The sequence below is a fragment of the Tachysurus vachellii genome, chromosome 16, assembly GCF_030014155.1.
Source record: "Tachysurus vachellii isolate PV-2020 chromosome 16, HZAU_Pvac_v1, whole genome shotgun sequence".
NCBI classification, from domain to species: domain Eukaryota; kingdom Metazoa; phylum Chordata; class Actinopteri; order Siluriformes; family Bagridae; genus Tachysurus; species Tachysurus vachellii.
Window position 1 is genome coordinate 22,715,991 of NC_083475.1, and position 13,511 is coordinate 22,729,501.

The window sequence follows — 13,511 nt, forward strand, 5'->3', positions numbered from 1 at the left end:
TATTAAAGAAACACATAGTGATGATGTAAATGCTACTGAATGGGCTAAAGAATGGTTTAGTTTGTCTTTAAGTCATAATACGTCACTTAGGAGTACGTCACTATAGGAGACTCCATCTTTAGGCATGTGAAATTGGCTAGGCCTTTAGGGGCTCCAAGAGCACTGGTTAGGTGTATTCTGGGAGCCAGGGTGCCAGACATAGCAGGTAATCTTAGGGTCTTAAGCAAGCATAGGTACTCAAAGGTAGTTTTTCATGTAGGAGCTAAAGATATATGCCTTCATCAGTCAGAGATTACTAAGAGTAATATTGTAGAGGTGTGTAAATTAGCGAAGGCGATGCTGTAGTATGCTCTGGCTCCATCCCAATGTGGCGTGGCGATGTAGCTTACAGCAGGTTATGGTCTTTGAACTGCTGGATGTCCAGGAGGTGCTCCGAAAACAATGTGGGCTTCATAGATCATTGTAGCACTTTTGAAGACTGGCCTGTTAGGACAGGACGGTGTCCATCCCACTCGGGAAGGTGCTGCTCTCATTTCTTACAGCATAGCACACAGTTTAAGAACAGGCCTAGTTAATCTGTGACGATCTGGAGCCAGGGCCAGGGGGCAGACAAGCAGGCTAATCCAACCATCTGCTAGCTGCAGTGAGTCGTCACCCAGGGTTCACAATATTCCTGAGCTAAACAAAAAAATTATAAACACTCCAAAAGTTTGTTTTAGTAACCTTATTAGCATAAAATTAGATCATAGTGAATGCACAACCAGCACCTTTGTTCTAAAGTTCTTATGGCTAATTAAATGATTACCAGGGTTCACTTTTGTTGGGAAACTGGAGAGACAAAACACCAGACCTAACAAATAGCCTAATTTGGCAAAGAAATGGTCTAAAGTATTTGGGTGATGAAGCCACTGCTTAGAAAAACTGAGTAGGAGTGACAAAAAATAAAGGGCAAACTAGATAAATGGAAGTGGCTCAAACCAGCATTGTCTAACAGGAGTCGCACAATTATCATAACTTTGTAACAGCTGTACTGTGGCATCGGCTGGCTTGTATCGACCCACCAGCCAAATTGTTATTCATAAATTCGGCTAGACTTATTTTGGGACAAACTACACTGGGTAGCACATAATATATTGTACCTACTAAAAGATGAAGGTGGACAAGAGCTGGTTCATCTGCAGAGCAGAACTGCCACCTTCTGACAAAGATTTCTAACTAGCTCTATTTTGAAATCCACCCAAGGGGCAGACCTGGACAAACCCCATACCCCCTCCAAGTTTCTAGTCTGAACATCTTTTCTACCCCTGGTTGGAGCAGGAAGGAATTAGTGTTGGGTTTGTGCTGAGCTCAGAGTTTACGATGACCCATTAGTTCCTCAGGAGCTCTCGGCTGCACTATTATAAACTGTTGTAGAAAGGACATTATTTACATTTACACTATTTACTGTAGAGTGTCACCCAAATGAGGATGAGGTTCACTTCTGAGTCTGGTTCCTCTCAAGGTTTCTTACTCGTATCATCTCAGGGAGTTTTTCCTTGCTGCCGTCGCATCCGGCTTGCTCATTAGGGATAAATGTTAGAGATAAATAGTAACTTAATTTTAATTGTCCTTATTATTATTTTTTCTCTGTCTCTTCTGTTTCTATACGTCTGTAAAGCAGCTTTGAGACATTGTGAACTGTTAAAAGCGCTATACAAATAAATTGAGTTAAATTGAAATTATAGATGATGACTCAACAACGTCTGGCCAATCACAGTCCTGAACTATGCAGCACTGTGGTATAGAACTCAAATCAAAGTCTGTCTCATGTGACCCATAGTTGTTTTATGAGGAGCAAAAGGATGATTTTATATATATAAATATAAAATCTTGCTTGAGATTTAAGCTTGAAGTCATGTCCTGAACAGGAACTTGTTCTTCGTGTGTAAAGTATTAACTGCTTGTGTAACTGAATGTTCAGGACAATTGTGTTTTCTGATATTAGACAAATAAAAGCTACACAAATCTATGTTGGTACACTATGTTGGGACTCAGTTTGCTTCTAAATCTCTGGGATAGCAAGCTTGCTTTATTAACGTGTGATGACGTTTTTTGCTCCAGTCATTTGTTTAGTAAACCTGGTGATGTAAAAACTCTGTGACTTTAGAAACAAGGACAGGACAAAGGGAATGTTCCAGCAGATTGTTTGCAAAAGACTTTAAGTAATTTAATTTGATTTACACGAGCACATCAAATGTTCTGTGTTGGTTGCATTGGTAGAGAAAGTTCATAAATGTCCTCCTTTCAAACTAGGCCAGATTAAACAATTGAGATGAGTTTTTCTGGTTGTTCTAGAATGGGTAGTTTCTGAATGAAAGTCAAAGTAAACAGGCAACAGGAAACTTCTCTAAAGCTCCTATGAGCAGTTGTAAACATACAACAGGCAACAAATTTAACAGCAAACAAATAGACAGTAATCAACACTACTTATACAGTATACATGTCAGCTCATGGTGACAGATTATTGCACGTTAAATGTCATTCTGATAATGGGATTATTGTGAATTATAGTGAATGTAAACTGTCTGTAATAAAGGAATAATAACACGAGGTGTCTGTGCACAGGACAATACTAAGAATGTGTGGTTCATCCGTAACTGGTTATTGGGTGTACTGTATCGTCAGATTGAATTAAGTAGTCTGCTAGTCTTGCACCACATAGTGCAGTAGTGTTTTCCAGAGGGCAGGAGATTAAACAGGCCCGGGGTGGGGCGAGGCAGCTGGGTTCTTTGACTAACCTGACAACTCTGCACATGCATCATTTCTTCTACAGGTCCTGTATGGAATGTTGTTGATTGTTGGTGTTTACAGACCATGTATGTTGTCTTGTGATGTGTATCCACAGGAACCCGGTGCATGTTTACTGACTCAACAGCAGTGTCATATCTCACTAGAGATATGTGAACTGTGTGCTTCCTCCTGAAGTTATGTAAAACAACATAACTGACTTTTCCCTGCCTCAATGGGCTTGTGTGTTTTAGCATTAGCGTCATGCTTACTCAGTCTTGCAGTGCAATCATTTCTAATTATACTTAAACACAAACAGCTACAGGTTTTCTTGCTATACTTCAGTTCTTTGTTTTCTCTGCCGAGATTAAAATATGTCTCTTGTAGTTTATTTACTTTGGATTTATTTTGTTTGTTTAAAGGTTAATCTGAATCACACGTCCTTTTACTCCTTTACTTTTGCTAACAAATAATACAAGCTTATAGCTTCCAGTTTATTGTGCATGCCTAAATAATTACACGACAGACATGTCATGACTGATTTGGGTAAAGGGAACCTACATTTGAGATTCAATCACACGCTTTTCACTTCCTGTTTGATTATATATAGAGATTCTGGGAATTTTTCTCTCTAGTATATTTAGGCCTAAATTTATTATTTGATTTTCCTACCAAACTCTATTAAAAATATATAATAAAATGTTTAACATTGTACCAGGTGGAGAGATGGGTCTCAAACCACATTCTGTATACTGTGCACATTAACACAATGTTCTTCTGTTCCTCTCTGTTCCATGGTAAACATCTGTAAATAAAGTTTGTCCTTCACTGATGAAGGTCCATATTTCCTTGTTGTTTGGTATAGATGATAGTGTGTGCAGAAAAATGTAGTGCAACCTTAAAGTCTTAATCTCGCTGATAAGGTTATTAGCTTCTCTGTCGCTACAGCGATGTCTGTATTTGGATTAAAAGTTTAAGGTCGTGCTGTTGTAAGTGACAAACACTGATAAGGGTCTCATATCTCACTGTTGAGTTTGTAACCATGTGTGAAATGAGGTGGAATGATATTTCCACAATGAAACCTTGGTTCCCTTTTGTTCGTTAGACAAACACCCTTTTCCCGTAACACTTTGCCTTGATTATCACCCTGGAGAAGGTTTTGTTTACTCATCTGAGGTTTCAAAAATGTCTTTTCACCTTTTCACTCTCACTGTGTCTTTAAACTATCACTATAAAACATTGTGTGTTAGCTAGTTCAGCTAAATCAGTGGTGAGACATTAGATGTTTATATTTCTACTTTGTAGTTGCCTAGCAACAGTTGTGTGTTTACTTACTTGATCAGTATCAAAAGAAAAAGTCATGAGTTCCACTTGAAAGTTCCAATTGTTCCAACCACCATCACCATGGGTGTGTCTTACACCACACACTATTCACACTGATCACACTGCTGGAGTTCTCCTCACCTCAGTATACACAGCCCACCTTTGTTATACGGCTCTGATGCTTTTATGTGAATGTAGTAATGGTCACTGCTGCTGTTGCCCATTCTCTTCCTCATTTTTCCAAGTTGTATGTCATACAGTAGTTTGTGTGTTTAAGTCTTCCTGAAGCTGGAGGCAGTGAAAGCAATTATTTTTTCACTTATAACATGGTTCTAACACTGATATTATTTGTTAACCAGCTTTAGCCCAATTTCAATACATTTAGCCTAAATTAATGCTGTTAATTTTAATTCAACAAACTCTTTTGTTCAAATTATTTACTTTATTGCTGTGTTCATTCACGATTAAACAATTTGTTACATAAAACAGGCTTAGTGAACAGAAATTAGAGAAATTAAAAAGTCTGTTCTACAGTTGTGACATTTGAGAAGACTGATGATTACATACCTGTCCGTTTTATGGTCATAATGGAGAAACTGCACAGCCTTTACACAGCATAGATTAATTTTAATAAGGTTTCTGTATCTATCTTTTCCATAACCTTATTCAGCAGATCTACTAATTAATATCAATATAAGGACATTAAGTATTGTCTAGTATTAGGTATTATAGACAGTTTGTCTTAGCTTGAAGGTGGTTCAACTGGTCAGTATTTGATATTTATATTTACAGTATAAAATTATATATATATATATATATATATATATATATATATATATATATATATATATATATATATATATATATACTTTTATTTACTTACTTTTTTATTTTATTTTATTTTTTACTTTCAACAGTTTCAAAGTTGATCTCATAGAAAGAGCAAAAAATTACGGATCTGAGTGACTTTGAAAATTGTGTCATCCAGGTGAGGGGGTAGAACATCTCCCAAACAGCATGTCGATGGTGTTCTGGTTTGCAGTGATCAGTACCTACCAGAAGTGGTCCAAGGAAGAACAACTGGTGAACCAGAGAAGGGTCATGGTGTGTGGGGACAGTGAAGGCTTCTCTGTCTCGTGAAGGCTAGTCCGTCTGGTGAAGGCTAGTCCGTCTGGTGAAGGCTAGTCCGTCTGGTGAAGGCTTCTCCGTCTGGTGAAGGCTAGTCCGTCTGGTGAAGGCTAGTCCGTCTGGTGAAGGCTAGTCCGTCTGGTGAAGGCTACTCCGTCTGGTGAAGGCTAGTCCGTCTGGTGAAGGCTAGTCCGTCTGGTGAAGGCTACTCCGTCTGGTGAAGGCTAGTCCGTCTGGTGAAGGCTAGTCCGTCTGGTGAAGGCTTCTCCAGCTGGTGAAGGCTTCTCCCTCTTGTCCAATCTCACAGAAGGGCTATAGCACAGACTGCTGAAAAAGTTCATGCTATCTAGAAAGGTGTCAGAACACGGACCATCACAGCTTTCTGCATATGGTCCATGGAGCAGTGGAAGAAGGTGTCCTGGTCTGATGAATCATGTTTTGTTTTACCACAGCACACCTTCAGAGGTCTCGTAGAGTCCATGCCTCAGTTGGGGCCTACACTATATTAGGCTGATTAGTGTATTAGTGTGTTTTGTGCTAACAAACCAAATATAAAACTCTTTATTAAAACAACAAATCAGCACAGTGGCATAAGTTATACAGACAAATGTACTATGATTGACATTAATGTGATATTGCTGTACCCATAAAACTGGAGCAAATACACAAGCTTTAAAACATTAAATAACAATTGTAAATAACAAGTTATTTTATTTGTGAATAATAAATAAATACAGGGGGGGCACGGTGGTTTAGTGGTTAGCACATTCGCCTCACACCTCCAGGGTCGGGGTTCGATTCCCGTCTCCGCCTGGTGTGTGTGGAGTTTGCATGTTCTCAACGTGCCTCGGGGGTTTCCTCCGGGTACTCCGGTTTCCTCCCCCGGTCCAAAGACATGCATGGTAGGTTGATTGACATCTCTGGAAAATTGTCCCTAGTGTGTGATTGCGTGAGTGAATGAGAGTGTGTGTGTGCCCTACGATGGGTTGGCACTCCGTCCAGGGTGTATCCTGCCTTGATGCCCGATGACGCCTGAGATAGGCACAGGCTCCCCATGACCCGAGGTAGTTCGGATAAGCGGTAGAAGATGAATGAATGAATGAATGAATGAAATAAATACAGGGATTGTTGGTCTGGTGACTTTCTCAGTTTACCACATGAACAGAACGGTGAAGTCAAGGGGAGGTGGAGTGTGTCTGATGGTGAACAACCACTGGTGTGACCGCTGACGACACTGTTGTGGTGGGCCTGATCTCCAACAACGACGAGACGGCCTACCTTGATAGTTGATAGTGGACTTCAGCACGAAGCAGAAGCAGTCATACCAACCATACTGAGCTCCCTGACCTGCAGGATATCTACAGCACGCGGTGCCGGACCAGGGCCAGGAAGATTGTAAAGGATCTCAGCATCCCGACAATGGACTCTTTTCTTTGTTGTGTTCAGGGAGCACAGAGAGAATGAGGAGAAGCTTCTTCCCACAGGCCATTCAGGGTCTAAACCAGGAAACACCCAGGATCTAGTACTGGACCTCTCCCTCCATCTGCACAACCTTTTTTTTTGCTTTATGAGACTTTAACTGTGGACTTGCACAGCACAGTGCCACTTTATACACACCATACTGCACAGTGCCAATTTGTACTGCCAATATCTACCATACGCATTTATGTATATACATATATGTCCACATATATTTTAATATATTTTATATAGTTTATACTTTTTATTTATCTACCTCCTTTTGGTTTTGTTTTTATCCTTAATTCCATTCCTTTCTATGTTTGAATCCTGGACAGAGGTAAAAAGCATGTCACTGCATGTTGTACTCTGTGTGTGTATGTGACAAATCAAATTTGACTTTGTCATCAATGTCTGGCTTTGTTCCTCGTTAGTCCGTGTTTTGAGCCTTGATGCTAATTTAGGACATTATTTGCATGGTCGTTCTACACACACTGTCCTGAGCGGCTGATGTTTAAACAGTTCACAGTTAAAACATTTCCCTCCTGTTGTTTTCCACTGAGCCGATGATGTGAAACACGGCTTCTTCCTCATACTTTAAGGCATGCGTGACACTGAGCATGCGCACACACAGAGAAGGGGGAGGTGGAGGGAGGGAGAGGGGGAGGGAGAAAGGGAGGGAGGGAGGGAGAGAGAGACAGAGAGATAGTCAGAGGGAGAGAGAGAGGGAGGGAGAGACTCTGTGTAATTCCGGAACAGACACACACACTCTCTCTCTCTCTCTCTCTCTCACACACACACACACACTCACTCACACTCTCTCTCTCTCTCTCTCTCTCTCTCTCTCTCACACACACACACACACACTCACTCACTCACACACTCTCTCTCTCACACACACACGCGGGGACTAATTCATGCTGAAGGTAATGACAGTAAGATTATTATATTACACTGTTTACTGCTGTGTTCTGTGATGTTTGATGTGATGTGATTGATGTATTAACACACCGGCGTATGAGTGTTTAGTGTTCAGTTTAAACACAGCCCTGGTGTTCAGTCATGTTGTGTTTAATACAGTGTGAGCTAATGAAGCTAACTGTAACACACCGGGGCTGATTTCACTCAGTCAGCTCATGTGGACTGTGTCAGCTTTATTTTCTCTAAATCCGTCCGCGTGCTGAGCGAGAAAGAACAACTGTGACGTCATAATGTCTGTATAAACCGTGAGAATGTGCGCGCGTGGAATGAACTCCTCATGTTGCGAGTTTTCATCACGGAATGCAGGGCGTAAGACGCGCACGCACACACACATCCTTCCCTGCATTCTGTGGGCGTAGCACACACTCTTCCATGTCTAGTGCGGAAGTGTGTGAGCCTCAGAGCAGTGCAGCTACAGCTGGGGTGTGTTATTAGAGCAATAAATAAATACTATTCTATAGGTGTGTACTGTGGTGTGTTCTATTCAGTGACTGTATACAGTAATGTATACATAGTGTAGGACACACACACACACACACACTTAAAGCGTGTGACACTCCTACAGAGCGACGTACAAAAGTGCTTAAGTCTCTATCATTGTATACATTAACTCTGTGTCACTATACAATGAGTCTAAAACACTGATCAAAGGGTTTTTTATACACACACACACAACAAACAGGGGATAAAGTGCTAGTTGAAGTGTTTCATGAAGAAGTAGGTCTATAACAATTGTTTGCAGATATCCAGTGACTCAGCTGTCCGGACCTCTAGGGGAAGTTCATCCCACCACCTCGGTGCAGAACAGAAAAGAGTCTTGTAGTAAACTTACCTCTTACCCTAAGAGATGGTGGGACCAGTGGGGCAGTGCTGTAGATCTGAGGGTGTGAGGTGCAGTGTGAGGAGTGATGAGGGCTTTGAGGGAAGAGGGAGATGGTCCATTTTTGTCTTTGTAGACAATCATCAGTTGTGACGTGTAGACAAACAATCAATCTGATGTGTTCAGCTACAGGAGCCAGTGGAGGAACACAGCAGTGTGGTGATGGGGAGAATTTAGGCAGGTTGAAGACAAGTCACACAGCTGCATTATGGGTCATTTACAGAGGATGTGTTGTGGTCATATGTAGACCTGATAGAGAGAGCTGCAGTAGTCCAGTGTTGACATGACAAGAGACTGAACAAGTACTTGAAAATGACTGAATCCTTCTGATGTTGTAGAGAAGGAACCAACAAGAGCGTGTCACATTAGCAACATGTGAGGAAAAGGACAGTTGAGTGTCTGTGATTATCACAAGGTTGTGAGCTGTGACTGATCAGATCGTTATGCAGGGTTATTGTAAGATCATGACCTGGAGATGAATCACCTGATTAGCCGTCATCCATGATGAAATTTCTGCCAGACATGCTGAGATCCGAACAGAAGCTGTGGTATCTGAGGGTGGGAAAGAGAAGATAAGTTGTGTGTCATCAGCATAGCAGTGGTAAGAGAACCTGTGTGAGGAAATACCTTCACCAAGAGAGTGAGTATACAGGGAGAGAGAGAGAAGAGGACCAAATACTGAGCCCTGTGGGACACCAGTGGAGAGTCTGCATAGATGTGCATATGAGCGTCCTTCAAGGCAGGAAGCAAACCATTCTGAACCATGCTGTTCTGTAAATTCCAAGACTCCTGAGGGTGGAAAGGAGAGTCTTGTGGTTGACCGTATCAAACACTGGCACAGATTAAGCTGGGATGATCTAGCAACATGTAGTTTCTGTGCAATGATCTGCTTTAAAGCCAGACTGTTGGGATCTTGGAGGTTGTTCTGTGAGAGATAGACAGAGAGTTAATTATGCGTTCAAGAATATTTGATAGAAACGAGAGAAGAGACACATACACTATAGTACAGAAATACATCACTCACATGGTGAGAAGAGTTTGTATGTGAGGATTCTGGATGATTATTTACACACAACATACAGAACAAAAACCAGTAGTTTAGAGATGTCCCTGGTTAAATAGTGTAGAGTTCTGTATTTAACTCTACACTACTGTCAGGATTGTATAGAGGGTGGTGACATCTCGAAGGACAGCTGGTCTTAGTCCGTCTCTAAACCTGACTTTCTTCCTCAATGTCTGTTGATCTGTTCACCTGTTGTACTTCCAGTCATTTAGTATCCTGCTTGATTTGTCTGTTTATCTGCCTGTCTGTCTAACTCCCAGTCAATCCATCATTTTCTCTTTGCAGTCTGCTGCCCGCCCGTCTGTCTCTCCCTGAGTGTTTAATTGAGTAGTAAAGTTGTGTGTTTGTTTGTGTGTGTCTGTGATCATGTGTATGTTTGTGTGTGGCTGATCCTGTGTGTGTCTGTGATCATGTGTATGTTTGTGTATGTCTGTGATCATGTGTATGTTTGTGTGTGTCTGTGATCCTGTGTGTGTGTGTGTGTCTGTGATCCTGTGTGTCTGTGATCATGTGTATGTCTGTGTGTCTATGATCCTGTGTTTGTGTATGTGTATGTCTGTGTGTCTATGATCTAGTGTTTGTGTCTGTGTGTGTCTGTGATCCTGTGTGTGTGTCTGTCTGTGTATGTGTGTCTGTGTGTGTCTATAATCCTGTGTTTGTGTCTGTGTATGTCTGTGTGTCTATGATCTTGTCTGTGTGTCGGTGTATGTCTATGATCCTGTGTGTGTGTGTCTGTATGTGTGTGTGTGTGACAGGCCTAAAGGGGCAGGTGAAGTAGGGTTCAGCTTACAGTACTGTTTTTAATGTGGGACCCCAGTAGAGTCAGTACAGTATAAAGAACTGACCTCCATAATGACACTTCCTGTAGCACACTGTACATGTTTATAGTGTTCACAGTAGCATTTTATTACAAGAGCTTATAAAAATCATAGCAGTCAGTGTGTGTTAAAACAAGATGTGTGTGTAGTGCATGTGGAGTGCTTAGTGTGACAAGTGTGAACATGTTGGGGACGCACCCATACTGTATATCCATACACGTCCTCCGACTGCACCGCTGAACACATGGCCTAATCCACCCAACTGCACCGCTGAACACATGGCCCATACACCCAACTACACCACCGAACACATGGCCCATACACCCAACTACACCACCGAACACATGGCCCATACACCCAACTACACCACCGAACACATGGCCCATTCACCCAACTACACTGCTGAACACATGGCCTAATCCACCCAACTACACCACCGAACACATGGCCCATACACCTAACTACACCACCGAACACATGGCCCATACACCCAACTACACCACTGAACACCTTTTACACCTCTATGGGCTGTGAGTGTTTTCTTTTCCAAATGCCAAACGTTGGCTTTGTAACTTCAGACGGTTCTTCAGCGTATTGCATCTCCTCAGGGACAGAGACAAAAACGTGTCTAAGATCAGACACTATTTATATCGCTAGCTAATTAGGCTGAATCACACTTTATTCCCACAGCACCCTTATTCTTGTGCTAGTGCCCAAAAATAATACCTGCCATGTATGTTAGCAGGGCTTAGAGCTCAGATACGAAGTGCAGAACACAGACTGCATGTGGTGTGAAATGTTAAACTTTTCTCTACACTCTCTCTGAGATGTCTTCTATCTCAGCCTGATGACTGATGGACGTGTGCAGGATCCCTACATTACAATGCAGATTTACAATTTTAGTGTGAATCATTTTGATTTGTAACACCACAGGACAGACTTTTAGAGCTGGATAGTGCTGGGGAAGCCATTAAAGGTGGTCTCAAACTAAATGGACCAGCTGTACCAGCTCTCTTCTTCTGGTAGTGATCAGGAAACTGACCAGTGATCTTAAACCTCAGTTTTTAGAGCAAATCTTTTCAGTGTTAAACAGCCAGTAAAATGGTCTGAGAATCAATGGTAAGTGAATCTGACAGTGTAGGGAAGATGGAACAAGTCTAACACACACAGCAGTGGGAAATGTGTGAATAAAACCACATCCTGTTTTTTTAAGGTGTGGCCCCACACACACACACACACACACACAGACATTTCATCAGCACTTTTAAAGCCTGCTGTTTGTTGTTCAAATACTACAGATATTTGTTTGTGTCAGAAAAGTAAACTGAAATCTGAAAGTCTGGAAAATTGCAAGTGTAACGATGTCTGTTTGTGGAATAAAAAATGAATGAAATGTTCACCAACAATATTTAGATGTATCTTATATTTGTATTTCTATTAGATCATTTATACTCAACACAACATCAGCTGCTGGTCAGAGGGTTTTTTTGTTTGACTGTTAGTTTATTTGGGATTTTTATACTGGTTTACTCTTGCTCTGTTGTCACTGACCAGTAATGAGGGGTTTCCTGTGACCTTTCATGATTCCATCATAACACACTTTGCCTCCTTCCACATGCACAAGCTCTATGCGTGCTCTGAGACAGGAACTACAGACGAGTTTAATTACTTCAGATTTGGATAATAATGTACTTATCTGTAAAATCTGACCAGAAATGTGGTGTGTTGAGTTTTAATGTCAAGGTTAGGCCAAAATGTAAACCCCTACATGTCAACGTCATATGATCTCAATACTAGTTCCACTTCATTTGTTTGTGTTTGTGTTTGTTTTTTTTCTGTTTACAAGGACACTTGAACCCTTCAGGGAGTGAACAAGCTTTCATCAGTGGCATTGACATTAGATACCTTTTTAAACCTGATCTTAACAATTAACATAAACCTTATTAGTAGATAGCAGCAGGATGAGCTGCTGATGATTATGTCTTTGGAACAGGGCAGAGAACATCCTGTGTACTTCAACACTTAAACATGTTAATACTGAGCTGATCTAATGTTACTGAGAGATCTAGCAGGTTCCACATCTCACTGGGTGTTTTAGGGCTGTAACCTTCTTCTTATTCCTAATAAAATTTGAAGCTGAAGATTGTGAATTCTATAGCTGATGTTCAAACTCTTCCTGTCTCCATCCATGCACAGGTTCCTCCTTCGTCCTCCTCCAGTCTTTCTCTAACCACACTCTACCCTCATCCCTACACAGGCTCTGTCTGCATCATCACCATGGACACTTGCTCTTCTCAGTGGACCCACAATGTTTTGGTTTTTATTCTATGCAGTCGAAAATGTTTCACTATCACTATTACAATCCAGGGACACTTTTTTGCATTGGAACTTTCTTCCTTCATTTGGCACTTATGTGGGCGGAGTCCAGAATATTCAGATTCCATTGATTGGAGCTCTCTGTGTGAGCACTGGAACCTGAGTACGGTACACTCATACTTGGGTGGAGTTTATGTTGGCTCCATCAAAAGTTTGACAAAGAAGTCAGTGCATCATGATGTAAAGCTGAGTGCATGCTACACAACTTTAATCACGTCTGCTCAGTGTGTTTGTAGACAGATTGGTGTATGTACTGCACCAGATCTCTATGACGGGAGCTTCTGCTCATGACAGAAAATGAATGATTTCCTCTCAAGACTCTTGCTGGCAGTTTCTTCAGCACTGTTCTTGCATCTAGTTACAAAAGGATTTACACTGTACCATTCATTAAAGAGGAAACCAAACTCTCGAGAAGACTGGAGCATCGGTGATCACTCAACTGTGTATGTATGGATGCAGTCAGCATTCCTGTTGTCATGGTAACCCAGTGACCCAGAACTTCAGGGTTCTTTGGGTTCCTGTTTGGGTTCTCGTTTGTTATTTTTAAATGTGTGACTTGTGTGTGTTGTGTGTAACAGTGGAAGGCCCTGAAGTAACTACAGGGACACTGACACTTCACATGCTAAAGCTCAGCCTTCAAAGTTGTAGGTTGGTTTGTAAAGTGGCTGTACAGGAATGTGTGCCGCCTGTGACCTGAGAGGAATCTGTGTGTGTGTGT

At 41.5% G+C, this 13,511-nt stretch overlaps 1 protein-coding gene across 1 annotated transcript in view; it reads left to right on the plus strand.

Moving 5' to 3' along the window:
• Positions 1 to 7,444: 7,444 nt before the first annotated feature.
• si:dkey-97m3.1 (fatty acyl-CoA reductase 1) overlaps positions 7,445 to 13,511 on the plus strand; it is a 24,988-nt gene continuing 18,921 nt past the window's right edge. The window contains exon 1 of the mRNA XM_060890156.1: positions 7,445 to 7,601. The gene's annotated coding sequence lies outside the window, so the exon portion shown is untranslated. The remainder of the gene's footprint in view (positions 7,602 to 13,511) is intronic.